The sequence below is a fragment of the Delphinapterus leucas genome, chromosome 13 (assembly GCF_059928025.1).
Source record: "Delphinapterus leucas isolate spDelLeu-1000000601 "Yukka" chromosome 13, BTC_Dleu_Yukka2, whole genome shotgun sequence".
Lineage (NCBI taxonomy): Eukaryota > Metazoa > Chordata > Mammalia > Artiodactyla > Monodontidae > Delphinapterus > Delphinapterus leucas.
Genome location: NC_143141.1, coordinates 1,834,494 through 1,847,216, shown reverse-complemented (window position 1 = coordinate 1,847,216; position 12,723 = coordinate 1,834,494).

The window sequence follows — 12,723 nt, the reverse complement described above, 5'->3', positions numbered from 1 at the left end:
ATATTATGTTGTATAGAGAAGAGTAAGTTGCAAATGTCAACATTTTCACAATTAGTGATCATAAAATTCAGTTTTGAAGAAGATTGTAGGCAATCTCATAAAATTCAGTTTTGAAGAAGACTGTAGGCAATCTTTTTTTTATTTTAAAAATAATAAGACTATATAAAAATACATTCTTCAGATAAATACCAATGATTTGGTCTTAGAGACAGAGCTATGAAATTGGTTAAAGTACATGAATAAATAAGTATATGAGTGAATAATTATTCTGCTTATGTTTTTAATGCATCATTGAACATGGATATGATTTTATCTTTTATAATAAAACAAGTTTTACAGTCAATAAATACATACTATAAAATTACATAATTTTAATTACTTAAAATTTTCTATCTCACTTTCAATAGTGTCTGTTAATATTTTAAAATAATTGAATTTCTTAAAAATTAGTTTCCGGGATCAGAAATAAAAGCAAGATGAATCGCTCCACTAGCTCAAAAAATTATTGCAATGAACAGATTTATTTTCTCTCTCTGATTTATTTTAGTTGCATATTCTAAATCTCAATACTCAAAAACAGACTTAAGAATTAACCTAGTTATAGATTCTCACTCTACATTTGAGGAAACTAACAGTTGGATGTATTTTCCAGGTCATCCCAGCAAGTTGATTACACAGTTCAGTGTACCACACTTCCTTTTGACCTGTATTACTAATTTGGTGACTGTTTTGCTAATTGTCCTTAAAAATCAATCATAGAATTTTTCTTATCTGTTGATAAGAAACCAACATGGTCTAATACTTAGTGGATAGCAGTTGTTGGTAACCAAATTTAGAATAGCTCTATTAACAGCATTTTGTAATTTGCAAAAACAAAGAAAATGTCTCTTTTCTAAACAATATCCAGCATCTGAAAACATGTTGATAAAAACTGCAAGCCAGTGAATATAGTTTTTTGGTAAAAAGTAAAGATGAAGAGCTTGAATCTGGGTCTATTACTGACAGTCTTCAATGTTGAACAAGTCTCTTCTGTAGACTGTTCTTATCAGTAGAAAAATGCTCCCAGCCGTTGTCAGAGCGCTGTATTGGGAAGATGGTGAGATGCTACTGACAAGGCTTTGTGGCTTCCTCAACTGCTTAATTTCAATGCCATCATGCCACGGACGATTCTTACTCAACAAGCAAGAATATTTTATCACCTGTCATGTTAGCCTGGATCACAGTTTGTCCACATAACACAAAGCAGTCATTAGAGGGACGATGTCAACCTCTGAAGGGGAGACTTGCCTTCATTTGGTGCCTTTCCAATAAAATGAAGACTTCTGCAAGTAGTAAAAAGGCAGGTCATTAAGGAAGACTTCAGTCGATGGCCTGCCAGGTTCTTTCTTCTAAAAAGTGGTGAGCAAGTTTCAGAGCAAGGTCACAAATTGCACAGGAATCAAGTGAGAGATGGTAGGGAGAGGCTGTAATTTTCAGTTACTATGTTACGGTGTCTCAAAGGAGAAGATGAGGCTGTAATTTTCAGTTACTATGTTACGGTGTCTCAAAGGAGAAGATGGACAGAAGTCGATGGTTTCCCTTTTTGTTAGTATAAACCAATGTTTCCCAAAGAGTCCTTGGGGAACGCCAGTTTCTTAAAATGTTCTCAAAAAAAAATTAAAACATAACATTACAGGTTTAGGAAATGCCTTCTCACCATTAGCATATCAAGGGCTCTTAGATATCCTTCCTTAAAGAAATCCCTTCAGACATCATTGGACAAGCAATTCCCAAACATACACGGCCACATATCAATTTGAGGAAAACTGGCATAAGCCTTCACTTCTCATTGTCAAATTTCAACCAATGGGCATCTACTGAACTCTATTTCTTTTTACTGTACTTATATTTATTATTATTATTACTAATTAAATATTGGTCTGTACGAGTCCTCCTCGATGTGATTACATTCTACCTCATATTGCTTTGGGAAGGTTAAAAGAATTCATGAATATAAAGCAACTGATACATAGTAAGTTCTCTTCTTCTCATTCCTTTTCACCTTTTGTCCTAGGCCTGTAGAAGGAGGAGTGGTCAGAAAGTTGAATACATGGGCTACTTCATATCGTTTGGGAATCAGGCCATCATCTCATCCAGTGGCAATGATTTCAAAATCATACACATGGATATTCAAGAAGATGTTGAGCCTTAAATGGGTTTTGCAATGTTACTCAGGAAAGAATAAATTTATTAAGGAGTGTTGTCTTTGAGCATTGCTTAAGCAGGCAGCCTTTTCTATAATATTTTATTCAGGTGGTACTTTTAGCTTATTACCCAGACATCTAATAATAACTTAATTAATGTTACTATGAAATGAAAATAAGTTATAGATGAAACTGAGTATAAATGAGAATTACTTGCAAAGATCATTGGCTTGAAGAGTAGTACAAAGAAACCAATTCCCAGTGTGGTTAGAAGCAGTCTGGGCAAAAGATTTTACATGGTAAACTAGAAAATCTTGACAAAATTTTTAATATTTCCAATTTCAGACATGAGAAACGATATTTCAGTGGTGTTATGTTAGGAATTATTAATGTGATCTGCATTCTAAAGAGGAAAGTGCTGTTGGTGGTAAAAAGCACTCAAATTCCAGTGCCCAGTTCCTTCCAGAGGCACAGAGGACATCAGATTAAATGTTTGCTTTTCTCACGTGATCCTAAATTATTGCAACAGTTTTGCTTTAGTCATTTTTGAACAGGAATGGTTTTTTCGGTTTTATGTTTTTTATTTTTTATTGAAGCACAGTTGATTTACAATGTTGTGTTAGTTTCAGATGTACAGCACAGTGATTCGTTTATACATACATATACATCTATTTTTTTTCCAGATTCTTTTCCCGTACAGCTTATTACAAAATATCGAGTACAGTTCCCTGTGCTATACAGTAGGTCCCTGTTGGTTATCTATTTTATGTATAGTAGGTGTACGTGTTAATCGCAAACTCCTAATCACTAATGAACTTATATACAAAACAGAAATAGACCCACAGACATAGGAAACAAATTTAATGGTTACCAAAGGGGAAGGGGGGGAGGGATAAATTACAAACAGGAATAGTTTTAAGAGAAGAAAGGAAACAAGAATACAGCTGTGTTGTAGGGAAGGCAAATTTCTGATGGCTTCCCTGAGAATCTAACTTCCACCATTGTTACCTAGCGACTAGTCTCAGAACCAAGCTGTGGGATTTCTCTTGATCCCCACTATGTTTCATCTGGGAGCATCTCTAGCCTCACCTTCGACCCCGTCAACCTCAGTGTCGAGATGATCACGCTCTCAACAGAGCAATCACTTAGGGCTTTAACTGTAAGAGCATCGGCTGAATCCACTGCCAGAGTCTTACGAACTGATTTCTCTCCTGTGAGCTCTTCCAGGTGGAAGGATTAAGAAATAGAAACCCATCATTCTGTGAATCCCCAGGGTGTATAATGAAAGTGTTGAAAGTTAGTGATGGTAAAGCCTGCCTGGAATTATAGACGTTTACAGTTTTTTCACTTTCTTTCCCAAACAATATGATAAATCCATTCATGGATTTGACTGATGGTCAAGTAATGACAGATGAATTGATCAATTTTTTCTCTGATGGAGTTTTTCCTTTTCTCTGGGTATTATCTTCTAATTCTTGCCAGGAATTACTTTTTACTCAATAGAAATAACCTTAACCTCCTCAATAAATCAGTTATCGGGTTTGTTTTTCACATACACTATCAATAAGTTTTGGAAAATTTGTTTGCAGACTTAAATGAAGAGTACCTTTGAATAAGTGAGTTTAGATTTTGGCCATCATCTAAAGATTAGTATATATTTGGACTAACAATTAATGACACGGGTAATTCAGCACTAGTTCAGGGGATTATCATGCAACACACAACAAAAAGAGGTACATTTTAAAGGATGAAAAATGAATGAGGAAACAATTATCAAGGATTTCCACTGTAGTTGCCTGGACCACGAGCTCCTTTATAAAAATATCACATCTCATTCATTTCTGTGTCCTCAGGTCTTAACGGAGTGCATGAGCTCTCATTAATTCAATGTCCACTGCACTGAATTTAGCTAATGAAACCCACAGCACACATGCATACACAAGTGCATATTTATTCAAAATAACGTTCAGGTACAGTGGAGGTCACCACTGAAATATGCAGACAGTACAATTAGTGAGAGGGAAAGAGCGAAACAATTGACCCTCTCTGTCTTTTATCTTCCTACTTTTGGTAGATATTAATTCAATAAACAGTACATTTTTCTCCAAACCCTCACGCTTACTCTAAAATGCAAAGTAAAGATGTAGAATTAAATACAGAGTGACACTTGCCCTTGGTCTCAGGAAAGCAAGAGCAGTCAGTGAGGCCCGTGGCTCCACACTAAAAGGGAGCAGCGACCATTCGACCTGGCCCATCATGTCATTCCCTGTGGAAACCCACAAAGCCAGGCCAGCTTGTTAGCTCTCAGGAGAAATCCGAATTTTGGGGGAAATCTGGTTTTAAGGCGTTCAGATATGTCGGAATTCTGTGACTAAAACACAGCAGACCTGCAGACTGAACCCGGCTCATGGAACATCTCTCTGCTCCTGGGAGAGCCAGACAGCTGAGTAAGTAGGAGCTGAAAGCTCAGTGAAAACATGTCACCAATCCCAGTAACGATGGTAACAATAAACCATTATCTCTCTACTAGTAATACAGGTTTAGGTGCACAAGACTAGTATAAATTATTGGGATGCAAAGAGAAAAAGATCCTATCCACCTGCCCAAGATTTTATTCCCCAGATATAATGACCTACTTTGGCGAGGTGGAGAAAAGAACAGACAAATGGGTCGAAATTCAAGCTCTCACCTCCATAGCCACAGCCCAACAGCATTCAGTAAGCAAAAGAATCAAGTTACTGAATTGTTTACTTTTTTAAATAAAATACTATCCTTTCTATAATAATGTCACATTTATTTTTATTTGAAATACTTAAGTAGAAAAATTAAAAGAAGAGTGCAATTACAAGTATTAGGCCAAGGATTAGGAAAGCACGGTTAACAGGACTTTCTGCAGTCTATGTGCTACTGTACCTAAAAGAGTACGTAGGGAGCTCTGGGTCAGCAAGGAGAGAGATGAACAATAATACATCCCTTGCCTTGCTTACTCACAATACCAGCACAGCGTGAACCAGTGCTTATTCCGAGAGGATCACAAGTGCATAATTACATGTGTCTTTAAATAAAATTTGACTTTTATGACTCAACTTTCATGGCATGCAAAAAAAAAAAGGATTAAAAAGCTATTACGGGGACTTCCCTGGTGGCACAGTGGTTAAGACTCCGTGCTCCCAATACAGGGGGCCCATGTTCGATCCCTGGTCGGGGAACTAGATCCCACACGCATGCCACAATTAGGAGTTCACAAGCCACAGCTAATGAGCCAGCGAGCCGCAACTAAGGTCCAGCACAACCAAATGAATAAATAAATATTTTAAAAATATAAAAATAAAATATTCTTAAAAATATGTTACTCTTATAAAAAGGTTATTATGCACATAAGCCTGGCGTATAGTTGGTGATCAATATATATTTGTTGAAAAAATGGATTGTTTTCTTACCTTGTTCAGCACAAGAGCATATATGGGTCTTAGACATTTATAACTAAAATTAACAGGAACATACCACTGGGTCTGCTTATGTAACAATCTAAAAGCCATTAATTATAGACTTATTGCAGCTAATAAAATTCAGTTTGAATATAAACATAAAAATATATACAATAAAGAAATACATAGAAATTATAGGTTAAATTGCTTTACTATTATTTGGACCAAAGGTGAAATCTTTGCATACAGAATAAATCTTCTTTTAATAATCCAGGGTGTCTCTAAAATTATTTTACATTAAGAGTATAGGTAAAATGTTTATCCTTAATAAAATTTGGAAATCTATTTATTTATTTTAAGGAGTTAATCAGTAATATAAATAATTACAGTGTTAATTTCTGTTCATTTTTATATCAAATATCTTCTGAACATCCACATCTAATAAGTTGTTGAATCATGGGTTGGATAGTGGTAAAGATAACGTTTATTTTTGTTTTCTTCCTTACTGAGCAGTAATGTCAGAAGCACTTACTTACAGAATGTGTTTACATTCAACATGAACAGAGTAAACGATCAAAATAATCAGTTACAAAGTGCAGAACATGACACCCAATGCAGACGATTCTCACTGTGACTAAGGAATGATTAACGTCTCACTGCTATGAATCAGAGAAGATGCACCAAATGGCCCATTACACTCACATTCACAGACTCACTGTAAAATTGTATTAAATGCTTACAGAGTTATTCATCTCTAAAATTGCAAGATAATTATTAGAAAAAAGCTAGCAAAGAGACCTATCTTTAGTTTCTAGTTTTTACGATATTTATCCCCTAAAAATCTAGGATTCCACAGTTTTAAACATAATAGTCCCCAAAAGATAGCATATGTATCTTAGATGACATCAGGCCTGCTTGGTGATACTGGGAATAAAAGAAATTGTCTTATACAACATAGTAAATCAACAGTATTTCAATAAAATTTTTTTTAAAAAAGAAACTGTCTTCCATGGCTAAGGAGTAGGTCTTCATGTCTGCTGGATCAAAGCTGGGCTCTTCACTGCAGTATCAAATTTCTCCTAACAGGAGAGCATGATTTCTCTCTGGAAACAAGAGTGATGGATGAAGAATTGACTTATCTATTTTCCTCTTCACTTCTAAGTAATACTAATAATACTAATAATATTAGTACTGATACTAATAATAATTCATGTGAATAGCAGGTGGAAAACTAAAGTCCATTCCCAATTATTCATCTTAACTGGGTTTCAATTTCCTTAAATGCATAAAATATTTCTTGTGAGTACTTAGTACAGAATCCTTTATGTTAAGAAAGAAAAATATAGAGAGTTCAAGAATCTCCTGGGCTAACACAATTTTGTTTTGTCATTAAAATATGATGCTGAAATTCTGAAACCTCTATACACGTGTACTGGAAGTGAACAACTAAGCAAGTGATGGAAGATGATAGAAATCAGGTATCTCACTGTTGGAGTTGGAGGCTGCAGAAAAGTGAGGGGAAGAGGCTCAAATGACCCCTCGGGAGCTGGACTAGATTGGGGGGGCATCAGTATGAACTGGTGTTTCAAAACACATACAGATGGATGTACCGATACAGACGGACCTATGTAGACTATTTATAGATATGTTCATAAACAGTGGTTAGTATTCATACATATTTCCAAACTCTTTTATCTGAAAGGAGCTAGAAGAAATGATATTCCAGAAACAATGAGCTCACCCACGACCATTGTCCATAAAACAAACTAGGGTTCTTTGGCAAAAGGGCTCATTCTACAGCAGGGGTGGGAGATATACAAAATGAGTTGGGAACATCTTGTAGTTGTAGAAGGTAAAGAAATGCTAACAGACACACACACACACACAATGGGGGACATCAAAGGGGCACAGTAGACAACTGTAAAGCTAATTCTAAAGCTGGAACAATTTAAGCAACAAAATAATTCGGTTGAGATATACTAATATAAATATAAATATATATATATATGGTAAAATAGACAAATCTTCCATGCAGAAGAATTCCAAGTAATGTATGTAGCTATTCCCCGCCAAAAGAGGTAGAATATAACTCCTCACCCCTTAAACGTAGGTTCCTATAGCAAATTTTCCAAAGAATATAGTGTGGAAGTGGGGAGAGGAGGGGAGGGGAGAGAAGCTTTTCAGTGGAGATAACGTGACAACACGACCTCAACCGAGTAATTAAGGTCCACACCAGCAGTGGGTTGACAGCATGCATTCTTGATACGATACAAGAAGAACGGTATTTTACCACTGTGATCTTCCTCCCCCAAACCTGCAATCACAACCTGATCATGAGAAAAACATCGACCAAACGCAACTGAAGCACATTGTATAAGTCACCTGATCAGTGCCCTTTCAGATGGTCGAGGTCATCAAAAACAGGAAAACGTCTGAGACACTGTCACAGCCTAGAGGAATCTAAGGAAACATGGGGACTCGACGTCATACGGTATCCTGGACAGAGAGGGTAGAGACTAAGGGTATCTGAATAAACCATGGGTTTGAGTTAGCAAAAATGTATTTTAGTTCAGAGCGACAACCTTACCACACTAATGTAAAATATCGACAATAGGGGAAGCAATGTGGGATACGTGGGAACTCTTTTATCTATTCACAAGTTTCCTGTCATTTAAAAATATTCTAAAATAAAAATTCATCGAAAAAACATATGATGTTAATTTTTCCCGTATTGGAATAATAGTAACTGTAGATTTTTTGTTTGGTGTTCTCCTACATGAGAGCTTGCTTTCTCTCCGTGTTGTTGACATTTACAACCTCTTACTGACTGCAATGCTTAAAACTGGCCCGTACTGCCAGCCATTTCCGAAATCCTTACTGACGATACCTAGGATACGGACAGTGAATCTCTATTACGCTTTTAATTATATTTACAATAAGAAACGTGTTAGTTATCAACGTCAAAATCCAGTACCGGCACATCTCAGAGATACTGCAGGTTTGGTTCCAGACCACCTCAATAAAGCAAATATTGCAGTAAAGGCAGTCACACAATTTTTTGGGTTTCCCAGGGCATAAAAGTTATGCTCACTCCATACTGTAATCTATTAGGTGTGCAAAAAACCAACTAAGCATCTAAAAAACAATATAGACACCTTATTAAAAATATTTTATTGCTCGGGGCTTCCCTGGTGGCGCAGTTGTTGAGAGTCCGCCTGCCGATGCAGGGGACACGGGTTTGTGCCCTGGTCTGGGAGGATCCCACATGCCATGGAGCGGCTGTGCCCGTGAGCCATGGCCACTGAGCCTGCGCGTCCAGAGCCTGTGCTCCGCGACGGCAGAGGCCACGACAGTGAGAGGCCCGCGTACCGCAAAAAAAAAAAAAAAAAAAAAAAGAAAAGGTGATGCTGGTGACATTGCTTTGAGGACCACACTTTGAGTAGCAAGGCCGCAGCCTGTAAGCCCACTGAGGACAGGGCTCTTTTCCTTCAAGTCACTTGACTATATAGCTACCACCGAGCAGAATTCCTGGTGCATAGTGGGTGCTCACCGTGTGTTTGTGGAATGAATGCTCCCCTCCTTCAGGGAGAACACCCTGTTCTGTTTAAGGCCTTTTGTTTGTGTTTTCCCTGAAATCCGTGTGTATAGATGATACATCTTTCCCAGTGTTTATAAGAAAATACTGGAGGACAGCTTTTGCTTGTTTCCTTCTTTCCTTTCACTAATGATAAATTGCATAAGAGCAGAGGCTATATAACAGTCTGCATGTTTCTCTGTACTCAGGACAGTGCTTGGAACATAAAAGACACTTAGGAAATGTCTATTAAGTAAATGAATGATTTGGAAAGGCAATCCCTGCTTTTCTATCCACCAAAGCTGCAACTGATCTTCCACTGACATGAATTTCTCTAACTGCATGCGTGATCACGTATTCTCTGGAGCATGGACAGAGAGATGATGCATATTGAAGACAAAAGAGGAATGGGTGTCAGGGAGAGCACGTCCTGGAGCAGAAATTCACAAGCAGCGTCATCCTGAGGTCGGGCGGAGGAGCTCAAAGGACGCGGCAAATGAGCAAATGTCTCCCCAGAAGTAGACTCAGTACAGTACGTCAGCTGTTGTTGTTTTCAACTGGTGTTCTTTGTCATAAAGGACAGCTCCTCTGCCAGGTCAGAATTTGTTTGGCCACCTTCAAGGTCATTGTACCTCCCAGATCTGGCACTGAATCTGGACTCTGGCAAGTCCAGCTTCTTAAAGTGGATTAGGTGGGCCCCACAGAGAGCCCACATCCTGGCTGCATCCCGACGCTTATACCTTAAAGCCCTGGCGATATTTCTCTGAGGACAGCCTCCTATTTCGTCCCTCCCTGGATTTGAGTCTACCTCCTGACCTCAGCAGTGGACACTACTTCACACACTGCCATTGCCCATGCCGGGCCTGCTACAGTCACACGCTTTCTGCCATCATCACCTGAAGTATATTCTGGTAGGAAAGACGGAAGTTAACCTGTGGCCAATGTCCAGAAGCAGAAACTGAGTTATAACTGTCAAAAACAAAACGAATGAATGAGTGAATGAATGAATCTCTGCGAAAAGCACTTGAGTAATTATATGAAATTCCACCTCTGTCTTCCCTCAGTCCGTTTCTCAAAATTGCTTAAATTAATGTAAATGTAAAACTGTAAAAATGGAGTTATATTGACAGGCTATGCAACTGTTTTCCAGAAAAGCCGTGAGCTAATCATACAAACCAGACAAGGTAACCACACACAGGCCCTTCTCCTCTATCTGAGCTGTTTGACCTCCGTAGGCTTTATCTCAGTCAAGGTGGTTGGATGCTGTCATTGTATATACAGAGAACAAAGAAAACGAGATAAGTGTGAAAGTTCATTTCCAAATCCAGTGTAAGAAAACGGGGGATGATCTGAAATCTTGTGCAGAGAGAGGTGGACAGTAGTTAAGGAACACTCTTATTAATTCGATCTTTTACTAGATTTTCATATATCACTGTTTAATTCACTGACACAGCTGGTGGAATATGGGACCGAGTGAGAGAGCGGCCAGAGGGGCTGTAGCTCTATGGCATGCTCACGCTCTCTCTCTCTCTCTCTCTCTCTCTCTCTCCATCCCCTACACTCACACACTTACAGAAATACACACAGATATCTGTATCTATCTATATAGATACATAAATATAACTAGATGTAAATATAGCTACAGATATGCAACTATACCCGTGGATACATAAGGTAGGTGTTAGCTATAGGTGTCTAGGTGTAGATAGATATTTAAAACGTATATAGCAAAATTTTGCAGCTCTGGAATAGCGTACTTCGGTGGGCAAGCAACCTTGTCGGCTCAGCCTTGTCTGGCTTACCTGCTACCTCCATTGCTGTTTTGGACGACTCCTACAGTCTTTCATTTTGATCCCATTTTTAAGAGGAAAGGGTATGAATTTAAAAATGACTCTCGAAACCTTCCCAAAATATCTCCTTCAGAGGACACCTTGCAGGGAAGCCAGAATGAGCCTCCAGCAGAGGCCCGGGAGGGAGGCAGCCCCTGAGCACCAGTGAGAGGCCCCTCAAGAAACCGTTCCCGCAGGTCTGGGCAAACAAAACCCCTCGACCCCTCCTCTCTGCTGCACCTCCAGCGGCTGCACCTGAAAACAACTTCCTGAGACCCTCCCCGTCTCCCCATTCCCTGCTTCCAACCAGAGTCGTGGGAAGTAGGCATTGGACATGACCCTGGGGAATCACGCCCTGCTTCCAGGAGGAGGGGGGCGGGAGTGGCAGCGCCGCGCCCGTGTCGTCAGGCCGGGACCCCGCCGGGCCGCTGGCCGGGAGCCCAGAGCCCAGCCCGGCCTGGTGGCTCCGGCGCGTCCCCTGCGCCCTGCGCCCCACGCCCGCCGGCTCGCGGGGCACTTTCCTCTGACGTCCGCCTCCCCGGCTCTGACGATCGCCCGCCTGCCGCCCTTATAAAGGGGTCTGTGGCCAATACCGGATCGATCGCCACTTCGCCGCGCCCACACCTGTCAGCTCCGCGCGCGCCGCGTTCCGGGAGACCCGGGGTGCGGAGTCTCCGGAGCCTGACCCTCCTGGCCCTGCCGCCCTGCGCACCTGATCACCCCTCCCGTGTCCCGCGCAGCCTCGGCCTCCACGGTTCCCGAGAGGAGCCCGGACCCGCGGAGCGCTTCCCTGCGCGGCGACCTCTCCAGGTAGGAGCGCGTCGGGGCCAGCCCTCCGACGCGGCTCTGGGCCTCCCGCGGGCACGCCCGGCGGGGCGGGTCCCGCGGTCCGGGTCCTCGGGTGCGGGTGTGGGTGCGAGCGCGAGCGGCTGTTAAGTCGGGGCGTAGTAGGGGCGCCGGAGACGCGGGGACACCGGGGGCGCAGGAGGGACACTGGGGCGCGGGAGAGACACCAGGGGCGCGGGAGGGGCAGCGGGGCGCAGGAGGGACACCGAGGGCGCGGGAGGGGCACCGGGGACGCGGGAGGGGCAGCCGTCCCTCCCGGCTCTGGCTGCAAAGGCAAAACCCACCCCACCTCCCCACCCGCCGCCGGGGCTCCCATCGCCTACCCAGCACCCCAGGGGGGGCTGGTTCTTTCGCCCTAGGTCTGTCACTCACCTGCGTGCGCAGATATCTGAGTTTTCCCCCAGAAACTTGTTTGTGTAAATTGGGGAGCATGAACAGACGCGGTCAGGCGGGGAAGATAAGAGAGAACAAGAGAATTCCAGAAAGTAAAGGCGTTAGAACTTGGCATGTCTCTTCCAAGCGTCTTGTTTTTAGTGCCTCTGACGTTCCATTATGTTTTAGGCATTTCTGTATTTTAAATCGTTTTCTTGTATGTGCCATTAAGGGGGTGGAGGACAGATCGGAGGAACGGAGGACAGTGGATGGGGACAGTTGATCGGGAGGGAGACCCTTTAAACAACGCAACTCTTCAGTGGCTGCAGTAACTTAAACCTTGGGCACTTCACTTGTTGAAAATTGGAGGCCGTGTGGTTCTGAAATGGATTTCCCTAAAGTTGTTATTTTTTCCCCCAGATATTTGCATGTCACATTACTTCTGGAACAACTCCCTGAAGTTGTTTGAAAGGAGGGGTAGGATAATGAAT